The sequence below is a fragment of the Siphateles boraxobius genome, unplaced genomic scaffold, assembly GCF_051911475.1.
Source record: "Siphateles boraxobius isolate OS27281-9 unplaced genomic scaffold, OSU_SipBor_1 93, whole genome shotgun sequence".
Classification (NCBI taxonomy): domain Eukaryota; kingdom Metazoa; phylum Chordata; class Actinopteri; order Cypriniformes; family Leuciscidae; genus Siphateles; species Siphateles boraxobius.
This window is the reverse complement of record NW_027509223.1, coordinates 67,844-94,645: the sequence shown is the minus strand read 5'-3', so window position 1 is coordinate 94,645 and position 26,802 is coordinate 67,844. Positions and strand designations below refer to the sequence as shown.

The 26,802-nt window shown below is 37.7% G+C and overlaps 1 protein-coding gene across 1 annotated transcript in view; it reads right to left on the bottom strand.

Moving 5' to 3' along the window:
• Window positions 1-13,868, bottom strand: part of LOC143733268 (nuclear receptor-interacting protein 1-like) — a 33,468-nt gene extending 19,600 nt beyond the window's left edge. Inside the window, exon 1 of the mRNA XM_077224895.1 lies at window positions 13,626-13,868. The gene's annotated coding sequence lies outside the window, so the exon portion shown is untranslated. The remainder of the gene's footprint in view (window positions 1-13,625) is intronic.
• Window positions 13,869-26,802: the final 12,934 nt, after the last annotated feature.

Below are 26,802 nucleotides of genomic sequence, written 5' to 3'. Positions count from 1 at the left end.
TGTTTTACGTTGTCATAATAATAAATAGATTATATCTTTACACAGTAAAGGTTAACAATTGATTTTTTCACGCTAAATTTCTGTTATATTGCTTACGCACATTGCTTACGTTTTGTGGATATACGATTGAAACAGTATTTTTATGTTTACGGATTGAACCTTTCACTTCCATTGTGATCCAATTTTTACTCTTTTGTTGAAAGTGCAAATAAAAGCAAATAACAGAATAATATATAAATATTATATGAAAACTTACATAAAAAAATAGACATGCTGCCATGGCAATTAACTAAGTTGTAATAAAAGTTGAATTACCAAAACTAAAGCTGAGGTGATAAAAAAGAAGCTAAACAGATACTAAAAAAACAACCTAAATTGAAATGAAAAATGGAAAAATAAAACATTAAAGTTAAAATATACTATAATAGTACATAAATGATACTAAAATAACTGATAGTATTCTTTTAAATAGCTAAACAGGGTCAACATACATGTTTAGCTTTTTTTTTTCACCATTGGCTTTTGGCTTGCTTAGTTGGGGACATTTAACATTTAATTTTGAATTTAACAATACTATTACAACTTTACTTTCCTGTTATCATTGTAAAGCTGCTTTGAAACAATTTGTATTGTAAAAAGCGCTATATAAATAAAGGTGACTTGACTTGACGGTGAACATCATGGCTTTGCTGGTCCATAAGCTAGACCTGCACTAAACTAGCACTAACCATAACCAGTATCCTGGTATGTGTCCTCGTGTTTTATTGTCATTTCAAAAAAAGTACAGAAAAAGAAAAAAAGTTTTGGTGCCATATGCATCCCCAGTGCCTTTCTGGACAAAGAAATGGCACAAAAACAAAAAGCGACACACTGAACGTGTTACAGGAGAGCATAAAGCGCCTTTTATCATCATGCAAATGCAGTGCCCTTGGCTGCACAAGGTTCATCACTTTAAACAAATATTTGGACTGTCCTCTGTACATTGACACCAAGGTAGGGTAAGAGGGGAGAAATGTCATGTTTAAACACTAACCCTGCCTCGTAACTAACAGGAACACAACGCACATGCATGAATCCCGCCCGGCCCGGGAACGTGTGGATCGTGTCCTTTGCGGGAGTCTCTGCAGTGCCGTGCCGACTGACCTTTCCTGACTGTAACGTTATCGCATGTCATATGTGATCCTGCTGGAAACCATCTGCCATGGACAGCACACAGTCCAGGACGTCACCGCTCTCCTCACCTCCGCTGGAATACATCAGATTACCACAGGAACACCCACTAGGATCCTCATGCAACACTCAATTAGACCAAAGGTCATTCGTGCCAAGGCATCAGGTCCGTGTGGCTATTAGTATCAGACTCAAACTAGGGAAGTGAGCAGGGAAGCAATAAGTAATAAAAGATGTTACAGTGATTATATCATGGTTCAGCAGTGCTGGAGACATGACAAGAACAAGACCATAGGGGTGGACGATATAAGCAACAAAAAAATAGCAAAAACATTTTCTCAAAAACAAGATATAATCACAATTTACAATTTTTATGGGGGGAAAAAACTACAGAAAAACTACTGGAAAAAAGAATGTCCATATGACAATTTCCACAGTAATGGTAAAATAATCACAAATTGTATCATTTCAGATTTTTTATTTTAACACTTCATCAACAAATACATAATCGGAAATATCGTTTTATCCATTAATTCAACTGTAGCATTTTTTCAAAGCCAAATAAGCCATCAGCAACTTAATTAATTTATAAAGAGTTTAATTTATTAATGGTTATAGTATAGTGATTAATATAAATATCATGAAATATATAAAATGTTACATAAAAAAGCATTTTTGGCTCTGTTGCGAGTACAATTGTAATCTTAACTATTAATCTTAATTATCAATAAGAATACACCTCTAAATATTCAAATAATTGCTTTAATACTTTAATAATACTGGATAGTTTCCATATTATGTATTATTCATTCTCATAGTTGTCAGGAAACAATAAGTATGCAAAGCGAATTGAATTGGGTTCAACTTCAATCATTTTCATTCAATATATTGAGCCACTAATAAGAACAGTCTTCAACAACTAGACACTATATAGGCTACTTGATACTGATGTGATAAAATGATGTTCATCATAAAGGATTTAAAGTTTTAATGTTTCAATTCAGCCAATTCAAAATCCTGCACAGTAGCTACCGGCAACAGTCTGAGCTGTCATTCATGTTAACTTTGAATGTAATCCATGTATGGTTAAAAGTTAAGACTTGGATAGTTCACCCAAAAATGAAAAACCGGTTATCATTTACTCACCCTCATGTTGTTCCAAACCTGTATGAGTTCTTCAGTTGAACACAGAAGGATATATTTTGAAAATATGTTTGTAAACACATAGTAGATGGTCACTGACTTCCATAGTGGGAAAAAAAATACTATGGAAGTCAATAGCCATAAATACAGTCAAGTGTTAGATTACCAACATTCTTCAAAATATATCCTTATGAGTATAAATGATAGCAGAATTTTCATTTTTGGGTGAACTATCCCTTTAAACTCCCAAGAAATAAAAACGGATATCCAAAATAAAACTCAAATAACTTAAAATCAGGACTTTTCTCAAAGTTAAAGGAAAGTGTGACTACAGAGGATTTCTGGGGAAATGTGTCATCGCTTGATTGGGACTGATATTGAGGTCGTTGCAATTGCTATGTTTTACAATCATGCCGCCCTTCGCTTTCAGAGCAGGCCAACCTGCTTTCCATTACTCACAGTACTCATGATAAGAGCCATGGTGTGTGTGTGTGTGTGTGTGTGTGTGTGTACACAACTCAAAATCTCAAATACTGAAACTCCCGGTCAGGTCAAAGTCTCCTTATGTCTGTTAGACGCAGAACAGCTCACTTAAATCAAATATTGAACAGTGCAATATAAACTTTAAAGGGCCATTATTCAAAAAGAGATGCATTTTGGGTTCCAGAGTCCAGTCGCCTGCTCTGAGGCTTTCTCTCAGTGCGCTGAAGGATCCGTTGACCTTTTACGTTCTACAAAAACAACAATCGGTCATAAAAGGCCACGCCCACTGGGATCAGTGTCCAGGAGCGTAATGATGATGCAGTGATTCTCCCATGACTCCTGGCTTTCACCAGTGTGGAGATACTGATGTCATCTTAATTACCCTGAGCTATGGAACAACAACAACAAAACTTCAATTGAGCTGCGAGCTCACCTCGTACATTCAGCGACTTTAAGGAAACGATTTGGGAAATCATGGTGATCACAAAGAAGTCAGTCAAATTGTAAAACTGATACATAGTTTCAAACTTTAAACTATTGAAGAAAAGGAGAGGAAATTTTCTCAGCATTTCTGGGGTGATGAATCATCCGGGACCGATACTTAGGTCGGTACAATTGCCAAGTTTCAACATTTGAGATGTTAAAGAAACAATGAGAGAATCAGTTCAATATCTCAGATAATTTTTTTTTATAAATATAATTCAAGTTAATACTAATACATACACACAATACAGTTATTATACATTTAATGTATTATATTATAGTAATTATTATTTTAATCAATATTTTTATTTGATAAAAAAAAGTATTTATATATATATAAATAAAATACACATCCATCGGTAACACTTTACAATAAGGTTCATTAGTTAACTACATTAGTTAGCATAAACTAATAATGAACTAGACTTATAAAGCATTTATTAATCCCTGTTAATTTCAACATTAACTAATATTTTTCAATAATTCACTTTATTGAAATCTTGTTAACATTAGTTAATCTACTGTGAACTAACATGAACAAACAATGAACAGCTATATTTTTTTATTAACTAACATAAAAAAGATGAACAAATACAGTAACAGATGAAGCTATTGCTCAAGGTTAGTTCATGTTAGTTAATACATTAACTAATGTTAACTAATTAACCTTATTGTAAAGTGTTACCCATCCATCAATCTATCTATGAATAAACACTCAGAACAAGAGTGACAACTATTATCTGTTCTGTGAAAATAGCCATTGTTTCTAAACTGTAACTGAGACGTTATAGTATTTTCTCAGTGAATGTTCTCGATGGGTGTGATGGTCCTGAGAGACCGCAGACCTCCATGAACCGTTTCGGGCATATAATATGTGCTTCATTTGCAGCTCTCTACTGTTCGACAAGCCGTTTACAAGACACAGTCCCTGCCGTTGACCCACTTCTGTGTGTGTGTGTGTGTGTGTGTGTGTCTGCCAACAGCCCCTGCACCCCATCTGACTGACTGCAGCACCGCAACCCTCGGCCTCCCTGAACTGGGAGGAAAATAGGTCACCATGGCCCACTTTTGTTTCTTTTTCCCCCCACTAAAAGAGTGTGTATGAAGACTGCTGCAGAGACTTGATCAGGCAGCAGCAAAAGAAGAGAAAACACAAACACCGTAGAGAGAAAGAGAGAGAATCTACAGTACCTTCATTAACCTCAGTATTCAGAGTGCACATGCTCCTCGCATCAGTGACGTACAAGGGTCTTATCAGACAGCAAGAACGAACACAACACATGCCTTAATTAAACACAGCTCACGAGCCAAGTGTGGCCGTCTGAATCACACACGTCATGTGTACACAACTCCTCATTTACAACCTTACAAAATGACCTCATCAGTGAAAACAAGACAGCCTTATCTCAAAAGTTACAAGGTGGGCCTCAGGTCAAGGTCGTTTACTAAGGCCAGAAATTAGGTTTGACCCTTGTATGTGCACTATATATATAAGAAAATGTATACATTTTGATTTAACAAGTTCCTTAGATGAGATATGGATGTGTTGTGCTGATAGTGTTGTGAAAGTCTTGTGTATGATTACTGTAAGGTGAGAACATATTTTTCAAACAACACAAACACATGCATGTGAAGAGATATCGATCAAGCACTCAATGCCAACAACAACTCAAGCTCTCATATATCTGTCTCTGACATTAATTATTTTGTCAGTTTCAAAAGCAAACACCCGGCACACATCTCAGCAAAAAAAATTAATCATGTCACCAAAATATGGGCAAAATTTGCTTAAAGGGTAATTAAACCCCTGGTCAGAGCCTGACTCCACCCACTGACAATATTTGAAAAATGCTGGAAAAGTGGGCGGAGCCCAGCGGAGATAGAGGGGACGAACCGAGGGCGGGGCTGAGCGGGGGGGCGTGCACCTGAGACCCGCAGTGACAGCTGCTGTCAAACTAGCTAAAATGGAGTGACGCAAGTAGCTTTGCAACAGAGCGGTCCTTTGAAGTCGCGAACTTTTCTCCCCCACCTTCACCTGAAGTGGAGGAGGGTGAATTGTCTGTGGACACCAGCTCAAACTGCGGTCTTGACTCCCGCATCGCGATCGGCATCCAATTATTCTTATATTCAGTCATTTTGAGGTAATTTTTCCAGGATTATTATTACTATTACGTTCAATATATTTTGCTGCTATGTGAAAAAAATAATCAGCAAATCGCGCCGGCGCGTTTGTCGACACCAGAGGATTAACTTTAGCCTAATAAGAAGGAACATAAATTATGATTAAAAGTAAATGCTCACTCACATCATGACGCCGCTGCGGTGGTGGAGTTCATGCAGGAAGAGCAGCGTTTGGCAGCGCGAGCTGTGTGGAGAAGCCCATTTTCACCTCCATTGCGTTGGAGAAGCAATCCCACGTAAAATGCAGGTTGCACACTGTAGCGATAGGCGAGATCAACTACCTAGGCTACATGAAATAATCTAAATAACTATATAAATGCTATGCTAACTAGATGCTAATATATACAGTATCTATCCTGATCGTTTTCAATACTTGTAATTCCAACTCCTGACTCGCTACAGTAGTTTTGACGGAACCAGATGCTTTTATACCAGGGGCTGCCAAGGACGTGGTGAGCTCGCACCAAGGGCGTGACCGAGTGACGACAGAGAGTATTCTACGTCAGAGAGTACCCCTACTGCAGGAGCTTTCCATTTAACCTGAAGAGGGCAGCACTCAGACGTTTTTACACCATATATTTGAAAATTAAAACACTTTATACCCAAATGTCAAAAAATGTACTCGAATCAATGAACAGCATTTATGAAGCTCCATTCTTACAGATAATTACCTAAAAATAGTTGTTTTAGTGTTTAGTTACCCTTTAACAATTGTCAGCCTTTTCTGATCATCTTACATTTGCCCAAAAGAAAAAAAAATGTAAAAAAATCAATCACCTTTAAATATTGGCTCGCATCATATATCTCAGTTTATCACTATTTTACGAAACACTCTGGAAAGCTTACAATCTCAATTAAATGCATTTTGAAATAAAATAATAATAATAAACGAGGCTCAAACATCCATTACATAACAGACATGCGTCTTTATTTGAGCACTTCCGTCAATGAAACATCACTAAAGCATTGAAATAAATATCAGTAAATAATATTAACTTAAATAATATAATAGTTAAATATTTAAAAAACATTTGTTTAGTATTTCCACACAAAGACGCGTGATATAGCCTAAGCTTAGCGCTCAGGGGATCAGGGATGTGGGACACGAGCAGAAACACCATCTCTTTTATTTTATTTTATTTTATATATCTTCATGTTTTCTACTTCAGAGGTCAGAAGAGCAAATGTTATCTTCCATAGGGGCAAGACATTTAAGCAGTGTTTGATTTTGTGCTGCCAGAGAAAGCGAAACTAAAAATCACCCGCGCGTGTGAAACGTGCTTTACAAAAAACGTGACGCACCTTACCAAGTATAATAACAAGCACAAACGGTGTTAAAAAGAATTTGACGTGCAAGTAAAAAGCTTGTCCTACAGCGTTTTCTACTTTACCACAGTAAAGAACGCGAATATAATAGGCCTACTTAAAAGCGAACCAAAGGAAGAAACGTTTAATTCCCTGTGAAAATGGGTGGGATGTGAGTGAAGATTTGGGAAAAGAAATGTCCGGCGGAATAATAACTAATGAAATATTGTTAAATTCGCAGATAATCGGGTGATCGACAAAGCTTAAATGTATGGGCTCACGCGCAACTCTCTCTTTCATCACCAAATCCAAATGTTTCCATGGCTGCGATGTAACATTTAATTGCTAACCTATTATTTCTTTTGTAAACAAAGCTTTGTGCTTCACTCCTGACATAATATTAAAGTAAAACAGCATTCACATAAACATTTTTTTTTTTTTTTTGCAGTTGTCAAATTTACCGGCACAGCCCGAGCCTAAAGAAAATAACACATTCATGTAAACAAATCTGAAGGGCAAAAAACAAGGTGCTGAATCAAACTGATCATTGACCTTTTTAAACCCGTTTAAGTGTATTTAGAGCAAGAGTATTTAGGGCAGCCCTGGATGGAGAGACAGGTGGCTTAAAGAAAAGATCTGCTATATTTGAGCCGTCTGGCCTCTGTGACTGAATGAGACATATAAACATACTTACATAAGCAGAGCGACAGCACATGTAAACATCCAGCACAGGTCAGCGGCCACAGGTGAACCAGTTTCTACACGGCCACGAATGTACAGCATTAGCTCACTGAAATACTCAATACTCAAGGTCACTGGAGCAGAACTGACTTTGTTATAACCTGGTGAAAAATACCAACTGTGGGTTTGTGAAAGAGATAAACTTTGCTGATCACAGTGCGCTGGGAGTACTGAACCTTATACCAGCTAGATGTAAAAATGCTGATATAGTTCAGTTCTTTTCTGAGAATCTTTCAAGCCATTGCAATAAATGTACTCCAAAAAAAGGAATTTCACCGTTTTAAAATACTTAATACTCACTTATTATAACGGGTTTAGATAATAAAAAAAATATTTGTACTTAAATATTTCCTTTTTATTTTAATATATATATATATATATATATATATATATATATATATATATATATATATATATATATATATATATATATACACACTTTTATTTTTGTTGCAATAATTCCTTTGGTTATAAATTAATCGATTTTTTCTATCACAGTTTTTAGTCATTAGAGCAAATACATAAACATCAGCAAGGCAAGGCAAGTTTATTTGCGGTATATAGCACATTTCATACACAATGGTAATTGAAAGTGCTTTACATAGAAGAAATTAAAATAATCAAAGGAAATCTGAATAATTAAAACAGTTTAGAATAAAAGATAGCATATACATTAAATATTTCTATTGCCCAACCATAGCATATGAAGAAGCATGTGGCAAAAACAACTAAATTATGTCTAATATTTCTTTCCACCAGACCAGATTGAAACTAGGCAAAGACTCCACCGTAATTATTCAGTTTTGTGTTATGCAAAATCAATCACCGAATCAATATTCATCATGCACAGCGGTGAAGCTGTGAATTCACAATATGAATGAAAAACTCACCCAAACCTGTAGTCAAGTGTGACACATAAGCCCTTCAACATGGTGTCACATGACTGAATCCTGTTTTAGAGAGTTACTTAAAAGCTTTCGGGTCATATCAGTCAGGTCAAGGTCGGAGCGCTGTGTTAATGCCAGGAAAGCAGGCGCTGCCTCCATAAGCCCCGAGCGGTCTGCTAGGACAAAAGGATGTCTGTCCAAGGACATCTCTCAAAACTACCGAAAGAGATGCGCACAAACTTGACTAATCAACGGCTCGAGGCTGATTGGGATGCGGAGTGTGTGATGTGAACACGCAGGAATTGCATCTCACATGGAGAAGGTCTTAGTTCAACACAAAAATCCAACACTTTCCCCTCGCGTCTACTTCATGTGGCAGGAGTGCATACAAACAGCAGTCCATAATAATATATCCCAGCATGCCTCGCTGCATGAAGCATTAGAGTGCTTTGAGAGCAGGGGCATGCGGTGTGAATCTTTCAACGTTTTCACCGCTGGCTGTGCGTGAGGGACGGATAGCTACACCCCACATCTAGCGGCTGCTGAGGTGTCCCTTGTTGCCTGGCAACAGCTCAGCTCGTTTTAACCCCTTAAGTAAGTATTAAGTGATTCAGCAGTCTGAGGCCAGTGACGGGTGGGCTGCTACAAAAGTGACAGGACTTTATTACTTTCCGGGGTTTTAGCGTGCAGCTCTGTGCTCAAAAACACACGGCGGCGTAAAATCTGCTTGACCCCTGACATCTCTCCATGAAATGAGTCATAGCAGAATCAGCCCCGTGACATCCACAGAAGCAGGAAGATATTAGCTTAAAGCTGCGATAAAGTGCATGTTTACACCTGGTGAAAACATCCATCTCACGTGATCCCATCAGTGGTCGCCGCTTATACTCGTGAGTGCTTACGATTTTGTTGAGGGGAGTTAGCACAAGCACGAGTTAAAGAGTTCACACAAATTAAAATACTTTCTTCTGCACTCTGCAGAACACAAAATCTTAATGTTACACATTTTTCTCAATACAATTTAAGTCAGTGGGGCCCAAAGCAACAGTACACCCAATTAACTTTGATTATATCGACTTTTACTTTTCTTTTTATTCACAGCTAAAAAAAAAAAATGCATATAAATTGAAAAAAATTGCCTACATTATAATCAGGGCTTGACATTAACTTTTTTTCTCACCAGCCACTGTGAAAAACACTGCCATATAGATATTTTAAATATTATCTCATAATTTGGCAGCGGGTTTATTAGGCTGCTGTCACTTTAAGACCTGACGCACGGATCCGATATACGGTTACACATGCATTTTCTTTCTCAACTGTTTACGTTCACTTAAAACATAACTGACTGTGTTTACGTGAATACTCGCCAAGACCGGCATTTTGATATTATTTTGCGTGTATTTGACCGTTTAAGTGCAATCAGCAGCAAAAAAGAACTCAATTTTGTACTGAGAGGCGGCTGTGAGCGCAAAATCTGATGGAATGAGTAAAATTATGTGCAATACACACAATCCCACGCAGAAATTCAAGCCCTGTAACACCAACAATATTCATCCGGGGGAAAATGAAACGAGTGAGTGAGGAGAGGCGGGTTTGTGTGTAACTCGCTGTCGGAGAGATGAGAGAGAGAGCAGATGGTAGTGTGTATCTATTCTGCGGAAAATGAGTACTGGGAGCGTTTCAGATATTTTTAGTCTCGATATATATATATATATATATATATATATATATATATATATATATATATATATATATATATATTACAACACTGCATTGCACTTAGCTTATTGTTTCAGATGCCTTTTTAAAAGACTACAATTGAAAACTTTATATATTATATTCAACCCGCCTCAATGGCTAGTAGGAGTGACTGTATATATATAGTGTGTAGCACACACACACACACACATAATGCTTATCAAAACGGTTCAACCTCAAGCGGCAGTCTTTATAACCCACACATCCATCTTTCATTCATAGATTCTGAAAACTCCTCTTTAGTTAATTGCTTGGGCCAGTGCGATCTGAAAGCTTTTAGATGAGAGAAATAATGAAGCTTGGATCATTCCTGTCACCTTCTCTGTGAATGCCTTACTGATGCTCTGATTGCAGATCATTCTGCGAGTGTTCATCTCTTCAGCATTACTGCAGGGTTTATGTCCTTCTCAGAGCTTTGAAGGTTTCTGAACGAACAGACCACTAATATGGTGTGAAGGACAGTTTGGCACGCTGTGGCCTTGAACAGCAAAATCTGCATGTATTCATCTCTCAGCTCAAAGAGACAAACGACTAAGCGGCAAAACTCCAGAATCACTGGAAAGGACTGCAGTTTCACTTAGCACAGCATATAAACTGCTTAAAATAAGGCACGATTAGTAATGTCCCCCAGGAGCAGAAAAATCTTCTTGAACCCAATTGCCAGGATTCCTTGACCTCCAGGTCCATCTTGCCTCAGGACATAGTGGGCAATACAGTAATACAGCTGGCAGCTAGAGGTCAGCCGGGTAATTATATTAAATTAACTTGTGTCTGTGTTATACAAGTTGTTGAGATCATGTTTCTCATGATCAGCATTTGTCCATTTTGGAGGCCAACTCACATTTACAACTGGCCTACATGCTTTCCATCCACCACTCTTTGCAGAACACTCATGGCTAAATACTAAATAGAAACAAGGCAAAATTAACATTTAGTTATATCTAGAGAGTATCTGCACATTTGATAATTTTCTGCATCATTTTAGTGGACCTAAGAATAGTAAAATGTTAAGAGTGTAGTGCTAACTTAATTTATTGGCCAAAATATATATGAATATGTATACGATATGCATACGAACAGGCAAGTGTATAATTTAAGTAGTGTTCAAAATTGCATAGATTGGTCGATTGGTAGGGGTGTTAAGGTCACTGCTATTGTTCTAATGTGTGGTGATGCTCGATTTATCGGAGTTACATCTCCCAGCAAACCTCCACCGCAAATTCAGCAAACTATAAATCGTTTGCAGTAAATCAATCAGCAAAAATCAATCCATCGCTATAAATGAAAGCCCTGCCACCGTCCCAAGGCTGAGGGGAGAAGAATCTGTGCCCTGTATTTCATCGCAGTGTTTTAACTCTGCTCAGTAAATATTGTTCGATTTTGGGCTGTCCCAGACAAACAATGACCAATCCTAAACGGTGGTCCAGTGAGAGGTTAGCTTTGTGACCGAAGATAGCCTGCGATAATTTTCTGACAGTGTCAGAAGTTTAGCATGATCCTCTCAATAGTGTTTGCTGCCACGACCTACGTTTACTGACTAGCCAATAAAAGTGCAACATGAAATGGCGTATTGATCAACGCGACATGACGCCAAAACTTAAAACTATTTGCAAAATTAGCATGCCAAGTTGGCCTCTTTTCCCTAGCCATGACCCCGCGTCCATATTCTCCTCCATCGCTTCCTCCTCTTTTTTTCAGCGCACATAAAAACTGCCAAAGAGAGATTCATCTTGCTCTATTTGTTTACCACTAGCGCACACTGATGCGGTTCTATTCTTCATACTAACTTGCGTCGTAGTCTACGATTCAATAGGTGTCATCATCTTATACATACATGTACCCAAGTTTATTAGATCCATGTCGTACAGTGTGATTTGTAATGATCTTGGCTTGCTGAAATCTAGTCTGTAGCAGGCGTTACACCTACACAGCCAGTCTTCATCCTTTCTTTTGGTGAACAAAACCTCTCGTAAAAACAGCACAAGTGCTTGTTGATCTCCAGGCCACCTGATATACCCTGTATACAACAAGATTCATTACACAAGGAACAAACATGCAACCACTGTGTCCCTGAGCTGTCAACTGACCTGTTAATGAGTGTAAAGCGCCCACGGCTTCTATGGATTTACGACATGTTACGCCAGCAAGTTTATGTTTTGCACAAGCAAAACCATGTGCTTTAATATTGCTAAGTGTGTGCTTAGAAGTTTAGGAAGATAGTATTTTAAGGTGACGATGACCCAGCACTGTTTTAACCGCTCTCAGTTAATTTCATTGACATCCCCTCTGAGAAATTAGGTGGCTGTGTGTTCATTTTCATTTCTCTGGCAATGATAACATCATTACAAGTCAGCATCAATCTTAAAGAAGTCACATAATACTGTCACCCTGATTCTCTCTCGTCTCTTCTGATGTCGCCAAATGTCTGATGAAGAGACATGGGTGTGTATATCATATATTATCATAAAGATACACATTTTCTCATGGAGATGAGAGTGAAAGATTTGAATAAACTAATCCTATGATAAATTGTTGTTTCTCAATCCCCTACGTTCTGATCTCTTTAAAACACATGCAAATCTATGCTGTTTGCAGAAAGTGACAAATGTGAGTTTTTCTGTAACTTTGGTCTTTTCTTTGAGCAAAGAAAAGCACCTGAACCAACACTGAACCCAAACTATGAACTATGATCTTTTAAGCCACAGGAAACCTTATGAAAACTATAAACAATGCAAAGTCCAAAATCTATGCCTGTTGTCTACATAAGAACACACACACACACACACACACACACATATAACTGACACTCACTTAGCAGGTGATATCTTGTTCTGAACAGATTACCCTAGTGTGTGTATTATATATATATATATATATATATATATATATATATATATATATATATATATATATATACATATATATACATATATATACACGCACACACACAAATATGGAACATCAGTAAAGTCATTATCACTTCAGTAAACCAAATTTAAGACTTCTTACACTGCATTACATAATCTTACATAAATAGATTTGGCACGGGAAAAAGAAACATAATCTATTCTTATCCCCGTATTTCGATGAATAATAATAACTAGCACATAAATGAAACGGTAACATCGCACTGACAGTAACAAGAGAAACAAAATGGAAACTAAATGACAGAAGCGACCATTGCGATTCACACAGCACACGTCCTTGCGTCTTTGGTCTCGTTGTTTCGTCTTTAAGACGCCGAGTCAAGTTAAAAACTGTTCAACTTTTAAAAACGCTGTCTCGAGACCACAACGTCCTGTTTATAACGGTAAGAACGCGTCCCGTGTGAACGGCGTCTCGCATTCCGTACGCGTCGGTTTTTCTTTCAGCACCTCCTAAAATCACAATAAACATACAGCAAACATCTCAGTCATATGCAGCGGAGTGTTTGCAGCTGCTGGGCGGGCATCGAGTCGTCTCTACACGTACCTGATTCCGCTATCCGAGCGTGAGCGAGCGTTTCCTGCGCGCAGACGTGCGTCGTGAACCGCGCCAAATGGAAGTAGAGTCCAAAAACTCATCGGGCTCCGGCACCGACTGTCGGGTCTGAGTCTGAATTGTGTATTCTCGGAATCCCCGAGAACTCCGCAATGTCCACACTCCTCCTCCTGCTCCTGCTCTCTCTTGCCCTCCCTGTCTGACCGACTGAGTGAGCGCAGCTTAAAGCTACAGGAGGCGCTTTGTGTGTACGTGCGTGCGCGCGCACAGGGAGACCGTGCGTCAACCCACCTCTCACTCTTTATAATCTGGAGTAATCTGAGAAAAGGAGAGTCTTTATAGCTTCTGATATACTGTATTTTATAAGCAAAGTGGATAAACATTTATATTGCGACTTATTTGACAAAAAAAAAAACAATACAGTTTTTTTTAACAGACCAAAAGTGTGATTGTACAGGCAATCTCAACATTTTAGAAATTTAGTCTACATTAATATATTGTTCAGATTTCAAATTAGCGATTTAGTTTTTTTGCAAAAACATTGTTTTTTTAATGAGTATTATTCAACTACAAGTTCCTGGGTCTCGCATACACACCGCATCAGCAATTTTTGTTTTATCTCACTAAATTGACCTTTGAACTTAGGGGACCTTTCATCTTTGAACTTTGACCCCAAATGCCACATGAATGGAGATACAATATCCGCCCTTCATTCCTTCACCATCTCGAGTCGGTGACCTGTGCTCCAAAGCTTTTCACGGAACCATGGTTCATAGAACTTCAACCTTTGACCTTAGAACAGAGACACATGTGTGTTTAAGTAGTTTTTTTTTTTTTTGTTGTTTGTTTTTTCAGTCATTCTGTAGTTTGGCCTCCATAAGCAAAAAATTCTTTATGGATAATCTGCAATTCAGTCTGTTGATCTTTAAAGAATCAGGTATTTTATAGATTTATTGAAATTTTGGTAACATATACTGGTCGGTTTTGATGTATTCTGTATAAACATATTTTAGCTCTTTTTTTTATCAGGTTTATTTATTTACATGAATGCAAAAATGTATGTTTTTGAAAGAAGTCTCGTATATGCTCAATTTGCACTTATGATCAAAAATACATTAAAAACAATAAAAGTTTGAAATATTATTACATACAATTTAAAACAAATGTTTTCTGTTTAAATATATTTTAAATGTAATTCATTCCTGTGATGCAAAGATGAATTTTCAGCATCATTAATCCAGTCTTCAGTGTCACATGATCCTTCAGAAATCATATGATCTGCGACACTGAAGACTGAAGTAATGATGCTGAAAATAATAAATTACTTTTGAAAATATATTAAGATATAAAGCATTTCTCTTAAATTGTATTAATATATTACTGTTTGTGTTTGATTTCATATATTACTCTTTGATACTATGACAAGATATTTTGGATGTCATCAGATGAACGAAAACTGATAAAGTTTCTTCATCTATCATTAGCAGAACTGATTGCCACAAACAAGTGTCTCATACTGAATGAAGTATTACGGTACAATATGGCTTTATATGCAATATCTTTCTTCTCTGCTGTCATTGAAATGCAGGAAAGGTTTATATTCTGGTTCCAGAGGTCCAGCCGGGTGTCCAGGGCATTTGAACTCAGACGCCTGACTGTCTCAAGGGGAAGAAGCCGCTGTGTCAGAGGACATTAACCTTTGACCTCTGGCCCCATCCATGCATTAACCTCTGTGTATCTGGTGGCCAGAGAGGAAGAGAGACCAGCGAGAGCAAAAGATATGACACGAGATGAGACAACAATGATAAGCAAAATAGGCATGCTGTTCAAATGCATTTTGTTTGACAATTTCTGCAACTCAGAAACATGACAGGCGTCACTAACCTCTTCAACCTCAAATTACATTTGTATTTAGAAACGTAAGAAGGCAGGCACTGTAAACACACTTAGGAGAGTATTTGGAAGGTATTTGCAATATAATGTCGAATGTCAACAGATACAAATCAGAATTGTACAAAATAGTTTAAGCTAAACGAATTGGCTTGAAGAATGGCAGCAAAAAGTCAAGAAGCTGAGAGGTACAATAAACAAGTGTCAAGTTTCTCTATCGGGAGCTTTCATTATACAACTATTCAAACAAGATTCTGACTATAAAAGTCTGGAATTAAACTATTAAACCATGCATTTGATGTTCATGTGCACTAAATGTGCTGTCAACTGTGTGAATAACACCTGACTGAGAGCATTTCTTAATGACACGGATATGACAATGTTGATATGTTTGTTCTGCTACGCTGCTGATGTTGATTGATATTTCATTGGATTTCTCTTAAATCTCACGCTTTTAAACTTTCCTCGAATTTCTTCACTTATATTCCCTATTAACACCCTTTTACTGAGTGGTTCGTAAAGAAATTAAATGCAAAAACTGATGGAAAAAAACTATATGCCAAAATGTATTTAAAATACCTTTATTCCATACCAAGTATACAAATCCATTAACATATTTACTGACATGTCGCTTGAGAGTTACTGATATAAAAATATTATAATTAAATTTTATTTAGAGTACTTCTTTTTTTGCACAATGCACATTTTTGTTTGTTCCAATTTAGCCGACTTTAAGAATACAGTTTAGTATACAAAAAGTACAATAGCAGAATATTTATATTACAGTATTTGTAGTATACTTAGCATAAAAATAAATGTATTTCAAATACATTTTAGTATATTTATTTTTCACTAAGGATTTTCACTAAATCTTTGTTTATTTTTAATTTTGGGCGATAATATAAATGCTTTAGCTAACACTGTCCCTCACTTATTTTTGATGTGTGTTTGATCATACTGGACGTGCATGGATAAAGGTGTAAAATCAATGAAGATATAAAACAAATAAATAACTATGGATTAAAATCACTATCTAGTTATGTTACAAGCAAAAGTATACGAAAACATACAAAATCTGGCATTTCAGTAGAAAAAACAATTAACATAACAAACATATCTACCAAAAACATACATGAACCAGGATACAATATGCAACATATTAAAATTAATTAATGAATTAATTAATCAATGCAAAAGTATATGCAATCTGGCATTGAAAAAAAATTACCAAAAAAATAACTTGAATGAGCCTTTATGGAAACCATTCCTTTAAACTGAACGACACAGGTGATCACCACAGCATCCAAAGTCATGACCTAGATAAAGATGTATTCATAAATAATCAGACAGGCATGAAGGCATAAGATTTAATATTCTGTTTTTGCAGGGCTCCAAATATACGTCTATAAATAGCCCTCACAGGATTATATCTCGAACAGGAAGCTTTCAGAGCGCTCAGCGACTGATCATCGCAGGTATTAAAGCGAGCGTTACACTCGCAGGGGTTCAAAGTCCGTCTGAGCATCCGTTAGCCTCTTGATATCTCCATGATATGTGTCAGAAAGAGGCGGGAGGACGGTTTCATCCTTTTTTTTTCCTAGTCTTTTTCGCTCCCTGAGGCTCAAAGACACAAAAAGTCTCTGAGGCGAGAGACGAGAACGTCTCTGAACAGCGTCTCTGGTGCATTCATGCCATAAAAATGGTTTCCGAAACATCGTTCCCTGCGTTAATCAAAACTGATGAGTGATTTGAGCTTGTCGTTTCATGAATAAATAAGTTTAAAAGCTCCCCGGTGACTGACGGGGAAGAGAGCATTTACTCTGGATGTCTCTCTTTACATCTTCAGCATTTAACCTACATTCGCAGGCTCTCAAACACTTTGGCTGTCACTTCTGTGTCTTTGCTCAAATATGAAATCTAGGTTGCCGCTGGTGTGTGTACGTGTGAGTAAATGCTCCAAAATCTAGCAGAAGGACAAGTCCCGGCCTGTCACAGAGAGGTGGTTTGTCTATCCTTCCTTGCGCTTTCCGAGCGTGTCTTCTTGACCTACTTTGTGGTCTTTGGTTAATCCCTGGATATGAGAGAGAGAGAGAGAGGTCTGGGAGGGGCTGCTTTGCTTTTCTTCTGCCTCATTTGACTATCAGATGGAAAGGACAGAACCCCTTGTAAAAACATTTCCAGGCAGCCATGAGATTTGAATGTGCCATCACAGCACTCTCCGCCGTTGTTATTCTTTCGCTCTCTGATCTTTTCCCTACTGCCATCCTGAAGATCTTTTTCTCCGAGGAGGCGTCGCATATGCGTCTGAGTTGTTACTGACACCGAGACATGGTTCTCATCAGGTGACAAACAAGCTCTGACATCTTTCCTGTCATGTTGCGTCTGGCCTTGTTTCTAACTTAACACACCATTCTCTGGAGATGCCACCGATATTTTCTTCTTTTGTACGAGAAGGACTTTGTTGTGGATCAGAATCTTTCTAGATTGAGAATAAACACATTATAAAAGCCAGTGTATCAGCTTTTTAAGTGACACAGTTGGGTGAGATTTTATTACCCAGCGTTAAAAGGATCGAGTTATTGAACCTCTTGTCATCCTCGTCCGTGTCAGATTTCTGATGTTGTAGTTGATAGGGGATTCTGTTTGTGTTTAGGACGTGTGTTACAGACCTCAGCTTCCACTGTGGATGAAACAGAAGGAACTCTGTGTGGAGGTTTCTACTTTTCTACCCCAAAATTTTATATTTACTCACCCCCAAGAGATTTCATTCAACTATGTGCTATTTTCCAAAGTATGAAGCTATTTGATCGAGCAATGACTGAACCTGCCCTTTCAAATCTAATATAGTGGCATCACTGCATCAAATAAAGTGTCAATTACATGATCAAACATTATGGGTTCTTATGTGTCTCTTGACCAAATATCATTTAAAAATCATTTTGAAAGATATCTTATGGCTTTAGAACACTTGGAACACATCAAATATTGAAGCTGGACTTATATAACATGTTTCATGTTAATGGCGATACTACTGAGCCACTGAAAGGGACATGGTGAAGAGAAAAAAAATTGAAATTATGAATTATATGTCAATTCTTTTGCGTTCTTTTGCAAATGTTTTGCGTTCCTCCGAGAAACTTTGCGTTCGCTCACAAAACTTTTACGTACCCTCGAGAAACTTTGCGTTTGCTCGCAAACAACACATGTTTTGTAAAAGGGGCTCTGTATGATGCTAATAAATATTGAAATTGTTACATTAAAAATAATTAAAATGATTAGAGGTGGGCTGAAATATTGGCAGTCGTGTACAAAAAGAGCAAATTACCGGGTTAAAAATTTAAAATAATTAAATTTAAAATACCGGGTCCCCGATACACGCCCGATACACCGTGTTGGGAAAGTTCACTTTCTACATGAACTAGTTCAAAGTTCAGTTCACAAATTTTAAAATGAACTAGTTCAGTTCATATTTCATACTTAAAATTTTTAACTAATTCATAGTTATTTTTTTTCCATATGTTGCTGCGAGCTATTCTTTTTCAAAATTATTGCCACAGTGACACACACACACACACACATGCATGCACGCACACACACACACACACACAACTTGTTTAAATACATTTATGTTGTTAATAAATAACAAAAAAAATTTGTTGTACCAACTATATCTCCAAGTTTTGTTTTTCACAGTAGAAATCTCAAATGTCATGATTTGCCAATGCAAGAGAGTACCGGCACCTTTTTCCCGCTTCAAGCACTGGCCACAGCCCATATAGAACCACAGAGACCACTTATTTTATCTCGCAGGGAAAGTTTGCACAGATATGTAAGATTTTTCCCATCCTCCCCGACCTTGTCATAAAACTCATTTAAATGATCATACAACGCCTCCTTGCTGCTGCTTTTTGTGTTGATTACGCATGCGGCGGTGTGACACTGGTGTTGGTGTTGCCAGATTGGGTGTTTTTCCGCTACATATTAAGTCCTGTTTACGGTGTGTTTTATCCGGGTTTTCGGCTGGAAGGCTCTATAGAAATCTGGCACTCTATTGAACGAAGTTAAACTGAGAGAGCGTGCCGTTCACAGACACCAGAATGAACAAGTTCACAGTAACGTTCATCAGGCAGTAATACAGTACGTTCAGTTCACGTTCGCCCAAAATATGTACGAGTTCATGAACTATCGAACAACACTGCCGATACACCACCCCAGACTTTATTCAACCATAGTCACTTGGGCCAAGGCCTGGGAAGCCATCCCCGACGTGTCAAAATGGGTATTGAGCACAATAAAAGGAGGTTACTCGCTCCAATTCGCTCGCAGACCGCCGCGCTTTCATGCTGTGGTCGAGACATCGGTGAGCAACGTGGCTCACGTACTAGCGAAAGGGGCTGTCGAGACTGTTCCCCGATCACTAAGCATGTCAGGCTTTTACAGCCGCAATTTCCTCATTCTGAAAAAGGATGGCCGCCTCAGGTCTATTTTAGATCTCAGACACCTGAACAAGCCCCTCATGGAACGGCCTTTCAGGATGCGACTAAACAAATCCTTGCGCAAATTCGCCCGAGGGATTGGTTTTTCTCAGATGCTTACTTTCACATCCAAAATGCTCCCATCACAGGCCATTCTTGAAATTCGAGGGGCAGGCCTATCAATGCACAGTTCTGCCATTCGGACTGTCACTGGCACCCCGTACGTTTACCAAATGCATGAACAGGCAGTCGGAACAGCTCTTTGTATGCTTCGGTGCCCGCAACAAAGGGTCCCCGGTCACGAAGCAGAGATTATCTGCTAGATAGTAGATGCTATCTCTTTAGCCTACGCTTCAATGGGCCTTCAACGTAGGGGTGTAACAATACATCGATATGGATCGATGCATCGATCAAACGTCTAACGATACGATGCATCGATGCCACACATAAAATATCTATATTCGGTACCTTTATTTTGACACTCTCCACATCCTGTAACTTTTCTCAGCGTCTAGCCTGACAAAATTGACAGAACCCTTTGTCATGAACGCCGGTATTTTCCACTGTTAAGGCATCGCGAGTTCATGTTTTACAACAGAAACGACAAGCACCCTTGTTGTTTTAGCGAATCAGTGCGCAGTATTTAGGTCAGGTGACAAGGCTGCTAGTCACTTCGAAAAGACGCGCTAGCTGAGAGGAGTTTCGTCAAAGCTGATTAAAAGTGATCGAGGATGGATTTCAACGAACTTGATGAACCCGTGATTTCTCCTTCGGGGCGTAAAAGTAAAATAAAAGCTGAAACTTTTTCACGGCATCTTGTTAAAACAGCACGTTAGTGGTGAGGGAAAAGCTCTCTGTATTGCGTGTCGTTAATCACAACAACAAAGTTTTGGAGATTAACGTTACAAAGATTAAGTGTTTTATTATGTATCGTAGCAATTACTTGGCTTTGTTTAACTCTGAAACATGAAATGTGGAGTTATCTGCTTTTGCCACACAAATATATATATATATATATATATATATATATATATATATATAAATACTTTCAATACTTTCAATTTTATAAGTTACCTGTATTTTTTTAGTTATCATTACTTAATCAAAACAACCCAGCTGAGGTTTGATTGATATTCAAATGCACAATAAAAAAAAAACATGAGATATGAAAATGAACAAGAATGGAGTTATCTGTTTTTGCAAATGAACTCTTCTGTTATAGAGTTGATTTGCAAAAACAGATAACTCCGTTCTTCTTCATTTTCATATATCATGTTTTTTTTACTTGTATCTTGTAACAAACAACTTGTAAATGTCCCATTTGGGCGAGGATGTGCAATTTTCAAAGAGTTTAATTAAACTTTCATGTTATATATTTGTGGATGCATTTGTGAGTTAATAAACGTATTTCAAATGCTTGCTGTAAAGCTGCACTGCGTTTTAAAATAAAGGCTTCAATATTTTCGAGAAAAGGAGTTTTCCCGTAGCGTATAGCTACGCAATACCCTTATCTCTCAGGGAACCGAGGTTATGCTAGTAACCGAGTACCTTCTTTCTTATGGGCTTTTACAACAGATTTTTCAGGTTATGAGGAAAGGTCTTTGGTAAACATAACTTGACGATACTTTGAGGTTGTGTTCTACAACGTAAACTGCACATACAGCATTCGGGTTTTGGAATGACATGAGGGCCGATAAAAAGTGACAGAATTTACATTTCTAGTTGAATCATTCCTTTATCATGTCTATATTATCAATCAAATTGGGAGAGATGAAATATCAACAGTCTATAACGATAAGTGCACCCAAAGGTCACGTCCTAATGAAGTTCTGGAAGGTCAAAATCAGCCTTTGACTTTAAAACAGCCCAATCTGCATTGTTTGCATGAGGCCCACCTGTGGGGGAAACTCAGCTGTCAGCGAGACCCTCCTCACCCAGTGAGCCGATCAGAGGACGAAAAGACAACTCCGCAAGGTTACACCGCCTCTCTCTATGTCTCTCGCTCTCCGGTCGCTCAGGGGGAGGAAGGGGGAGAGCGGCCACGGCCCCCCCGGGCACATTTCCTCTGTTCCCACGGGGGCATTGACATTCAATTGCCCCTGTTTGCTCATTATCAGAGCAGCATGGAACAGTCTGAGGCTGTTTTAACAGGCCGTACGTAGTAGAGATAAAACTCCCCGTTTAAGGGGGGAGTCTGCAGTCCACAACAAGCCTGTCTCACTCTCTCTCTCTGTTTTTCACACATACTTACATTGTCATTCTTTCTCACACGTTTCTATGTTGAAAACAAGCAATGCGATCCAACAAAATTAGATTGTTGGATCGCATTGCTTGTTTCATTTATATTTTTCATATATATATATAAAATATATCAATAAAAATAAATTACAATTTAGTCTGAATGGCCATATACTGTTTTGTCAAATATATCTTTTCATTAAAGTCCCCCTGTGGTGAAAATCAAGTTTTTAATGTAGTTTATGTCTATATGGTGATTTTAATATGCTTTAAAGGAACACTGCACCGTTTTTTTGAAATAGGGGTTATTTACCGTCTCCCCTACATCTAGATAGGTGGGCAAATGCATTTTTGTCTCAGTACATGCATTGTCTTAGTCTGGCAGCGCCGCGGCTAGCTTAGCTTAGCATAATGAATGGAATCCTTTGTTGCCGGATAGCATGTTGTGAGTAAAACTGATCCAAAAAAATTAAATAAAAATTACTTGTGGCCTGCTTATTCACAACGAGTACAAATACTCGGGGGGGAGGTTTGGCTGCAGGCGAAGCAATGTGACTTGGGCGCAGAGATATCACGCAACACCTGAAATAAAGCTTGTCACAACCGGCAAAAGTAATGATTATGCATGAAACATTTGAATTTTTTATTAATAAACTAGTGTAAACAGTGTTGGTTGCAAAGATAAAGTTAACGCAGTAGTGATAAAATTGCCTATAGAGAGAAATGCACACTTAATACGAATTAGCCTACATAAGCAGAGAGTAGCCAATTTCTTTTAGTTTTTAATTGTTTTGTTTAAAAGTAGACATTTCAAGCTTTCTATAGAGATTCTTCTCAGGTCTGTGAGACAAGTAGCTTATACGCTGAGTTTCAGTTCATGAGACGCGCTCCAGTTCACACGCTGGTGACTCCATGTCCTGATTATATTGTCAACTATATTTGCTTCTGATTTATAAATCCAGGCAATTTGTTATACGCTATCTTAGGGGGGATGGTGAATTACCCCAATTTCAAAAAACGGTGGAGTGTTCCTTTAAGACAAACCATGTGCAAATTCATAAGTCAACACCATTGCTGCAGTGACAAAAAGACAGTCTCAAAAACGCGGTTTGAAATCGATGGTGTTTCTTGGGTCAAAAACTACCTTGTAACCAATCCCGTCATGAGGGGTGCGGGCTTTAGCATGTCATTAACTATGCAGTGAAGCAGGGGAGTCTCAAGAGAAGCCAGGTTTTCCTGGTATATTTTTCTGTTTATGTGAAAAATCGTGTACATTTAGCAATATAGTGGGTGAATTATGTATATGATGTACAGTATATAACGATGTTATGATGAACTATATGCCTTTCTCCACTGACGTTCTGAGTTGTTCAAAGCGTTTCTAAGGACGCTGATTTTTAGAAGGCAGGTTTCTGACTCTGAGATGGCGAACGGGAACACACCACTACTGTGATCATTTCCTGCACATCCATGTTTATTTAATCTTTCATGCGTCTCCTGTGTTTCTGTGTGAGTTTTTTGTGTTCACAGCGATTTGAAAGTGTATGATCCTCAGTCGTTTAGTGTATGATGCAAATTTTAAACGTGCATTAGAAACAAACGTTACTGGTGTGCATCTTTAGGCAAAACAATGGCACTGACTGGCAAATGTTATATGAAAGATATGTCAGTTCAAGTTGCTTTCAGTTAAAACAGCTCAAACATGCATTTTAGTCTGGGACTAAGCTTAAGCCTTGTCTGTGAAACACGGGGAAAAGTATTTTGAAATCTGTTCAGAATGTGTTCGTCAGGACTTGATTCGATATGCAATGTTGAGAAAACGGTCCTTAAAAGTGAAATGATTTCTGTGTAGTCTGTATTTTAAAACGTAATATAATCTAATTACAAGTACTTTTTTTTAAAAATCTAATTATGTAATCCAGATTACACGTAATCAGTTACCACCCAGATCTGGGAGTGGAGCCCATGTGATACAGTGCATTCTAGTTTTGATGTGTCACATCACTTACTTGCAGTGTAGATACAGTGATACTAGTGCACTAGGACAGCACTGCAGTCCCAGACGTATTTCTCGTCCCTCTGAGACGCTCACATGCAGTCGGGTTGATCCACGCCGGGGACATCTCAGCATACGGCACTGCAGATCAATGACTGCTGACTACACTGCTACACAAGTACATTTCCAAGACACTGTGATATCAATGACATCTTGCTTTAAATGTCATCATGTGCATAGATTAAGCATTATAAATTAGTGTAATGAAAATATGAATATTCTAGATTCATATCATAGATTAAATAAATTAAATGAGGTGGAATGCACTGACCGGACAAATACAAATGGAGTTTAAATGAGTAACATCAACCTTGTTCTCCAGTCAATAGCAGCCGTGACCCTTCATAGTGTGAAAGCGGTGACCTTTTTTGACCCCTCATTGCCCAACTGTTATCTGCATCCGGCAAACAAATATAGCCTCTAGTGTGAAGTCCATGTGCAGGGCTTTTTATTATTTTTTTTTAATAAAATACATCAGGTTACAAAACAGTTGCAAATCAGCCAGTAACATCTGGCCCTCTACAAATATTTTGCTATTAAAAAAGGAAGTTTGTAGCTCCCCCATAATTTATGCTGCTAACAGATCAAATGTTGATGTTAGGATGACCTCTATGCAGCCGTCTGTGATTAAACAGTTTCCAACTGCTGAAAGCAAATTATGGAGAGCAGAGAGATAAAATATTCAGTCTGACCTTCAGATGGCCCTGAAACACAATCTCCTCTGAATAATCTACGGGTCACTAACTTTGTCCTTCACACTGTTAAAATCTCACCCGCCCCTCACACACGCACTCCTCTCTCACTGTCTCGCTCTGTCTCACTGTATTTATCCTCCGTCTCGGCCTTTAAAAGGTATAGTTCAGCTGGAAATGAAAATTCTGTCATCATTTACTCAACCTCACGTCGCTCCAAACCTTCATGATTTTTTTTCTTCCATGAAGCACGAGGAGAATTTTTGAGGAATGTTTACACTGCTTGAATGCAATGAAAGAGTATAATGGCCTGGCTTCTGTCAAGCTGAAAAAAGCACAAAAACTGCACCACTAAAACACCATAATAGAAGACAGTATTTCTTATGTGCTATATTTTAATTATTCTTTAGCCATATGATAGCGTTTTGTCAAACAAGGCTTTGTCAAGCTAATGATTTGTCTTTTTTTTATGCAAAAAATACTTGCAGTATATGAATTTCTTTGAATTTAAATTCAGTTTAATTCTACTTAATTTTAAAAATCCAATTTTATGTCTACACCGATTGCTTCCTCAATTCAAATTCATATCCAATTTAGGAATATATATGCATACAGTTTCCAATGTGGAGTAAGACTACCTCTTGAAAGTTCAGTATTTATTAACACTAAATATAATTTTAAAACTACAATATAAGTTCATTCATATAACTGAGGCAAAAATACAGCGATAAACAGCAAATTTAAATAAAATATTCCACTATGGAAGAGAATGCCTAGAATCAGTGATACTATTGTGAATCATTTAAATGAACCGTCTGAAAGAACCGATTCACTAGAATGAATCAGATTGTCCACATCTACATGAGAGAGAGAGAGAGAGAGAACAGTGTGAGGTTAACCGATTCTGTATAATAAATCAGACATTCTAACAGTATAAACACCCAAACCCTGACCCAGAACCAGAATTTTACTGGTTAACTAAATCATGCAATCTGTAAAAAGTGATCAGTTGACTTAACTTAAAAAAAGTGAGGAAACCCATTGCCTTAAAATTATTAAGTAAATAACCTACATTCATAATTGAAAAAATTAAGTTATGTGAACTTGACAATTCCACATAACTTAATTTGTTCAATTACGCATGAAATTTATTAACTATCAACGGATTTCCTCACTTTTTTAAAAGTGATAACTTTTTTTTTTTTTTACAGTATGTCAAGTAAATGTCAGACTTCATGGATTCAGTTCAGAATACAGAAAAATCATGAATGGACAAACAGTAATGCTATCTATCTGGATACCAAAGGTTAAGGTTAGGGTGTAGGTTAAGGGCTATTATTTGTTGTAGGCCCGTTCACACCCAGAACAATAACTATAATAGTGTCCACACCAATGGACGATAATGTTTTATTATAAGTGAGAGTGCAGTTATGACGCCTGATGCTTTAAATAAGCAAGCTCTTTAAACTCGGGATTATGAGTGACTGTCAATATTTTTATTGTTCATCAGCTGGAAAAAGTCTTTCTGATAGTGATTCCAACGACATTGTTCTTCTATGACGTTAAAGTTGTAGTGTGGACTTCCATATTCATATAGAATTAAAACAATTATCAAAACTTTAAAGATATGGTTATTGTCAGGATAGTGTTTGGTTTCGTGTCTATGTTTCTTGTGTTTCCTTTCAGTTTAGTCTTGTTAATCCCCTTGTTAGCTTCCTTGGTTCTGTTTCTAGGTCTCTGTGTATAATGCTGCCTTCACATGCTATCCGAATTATTGTAAATACGAGTTTCCTAGTTAAAAATTGGACATGGATTCC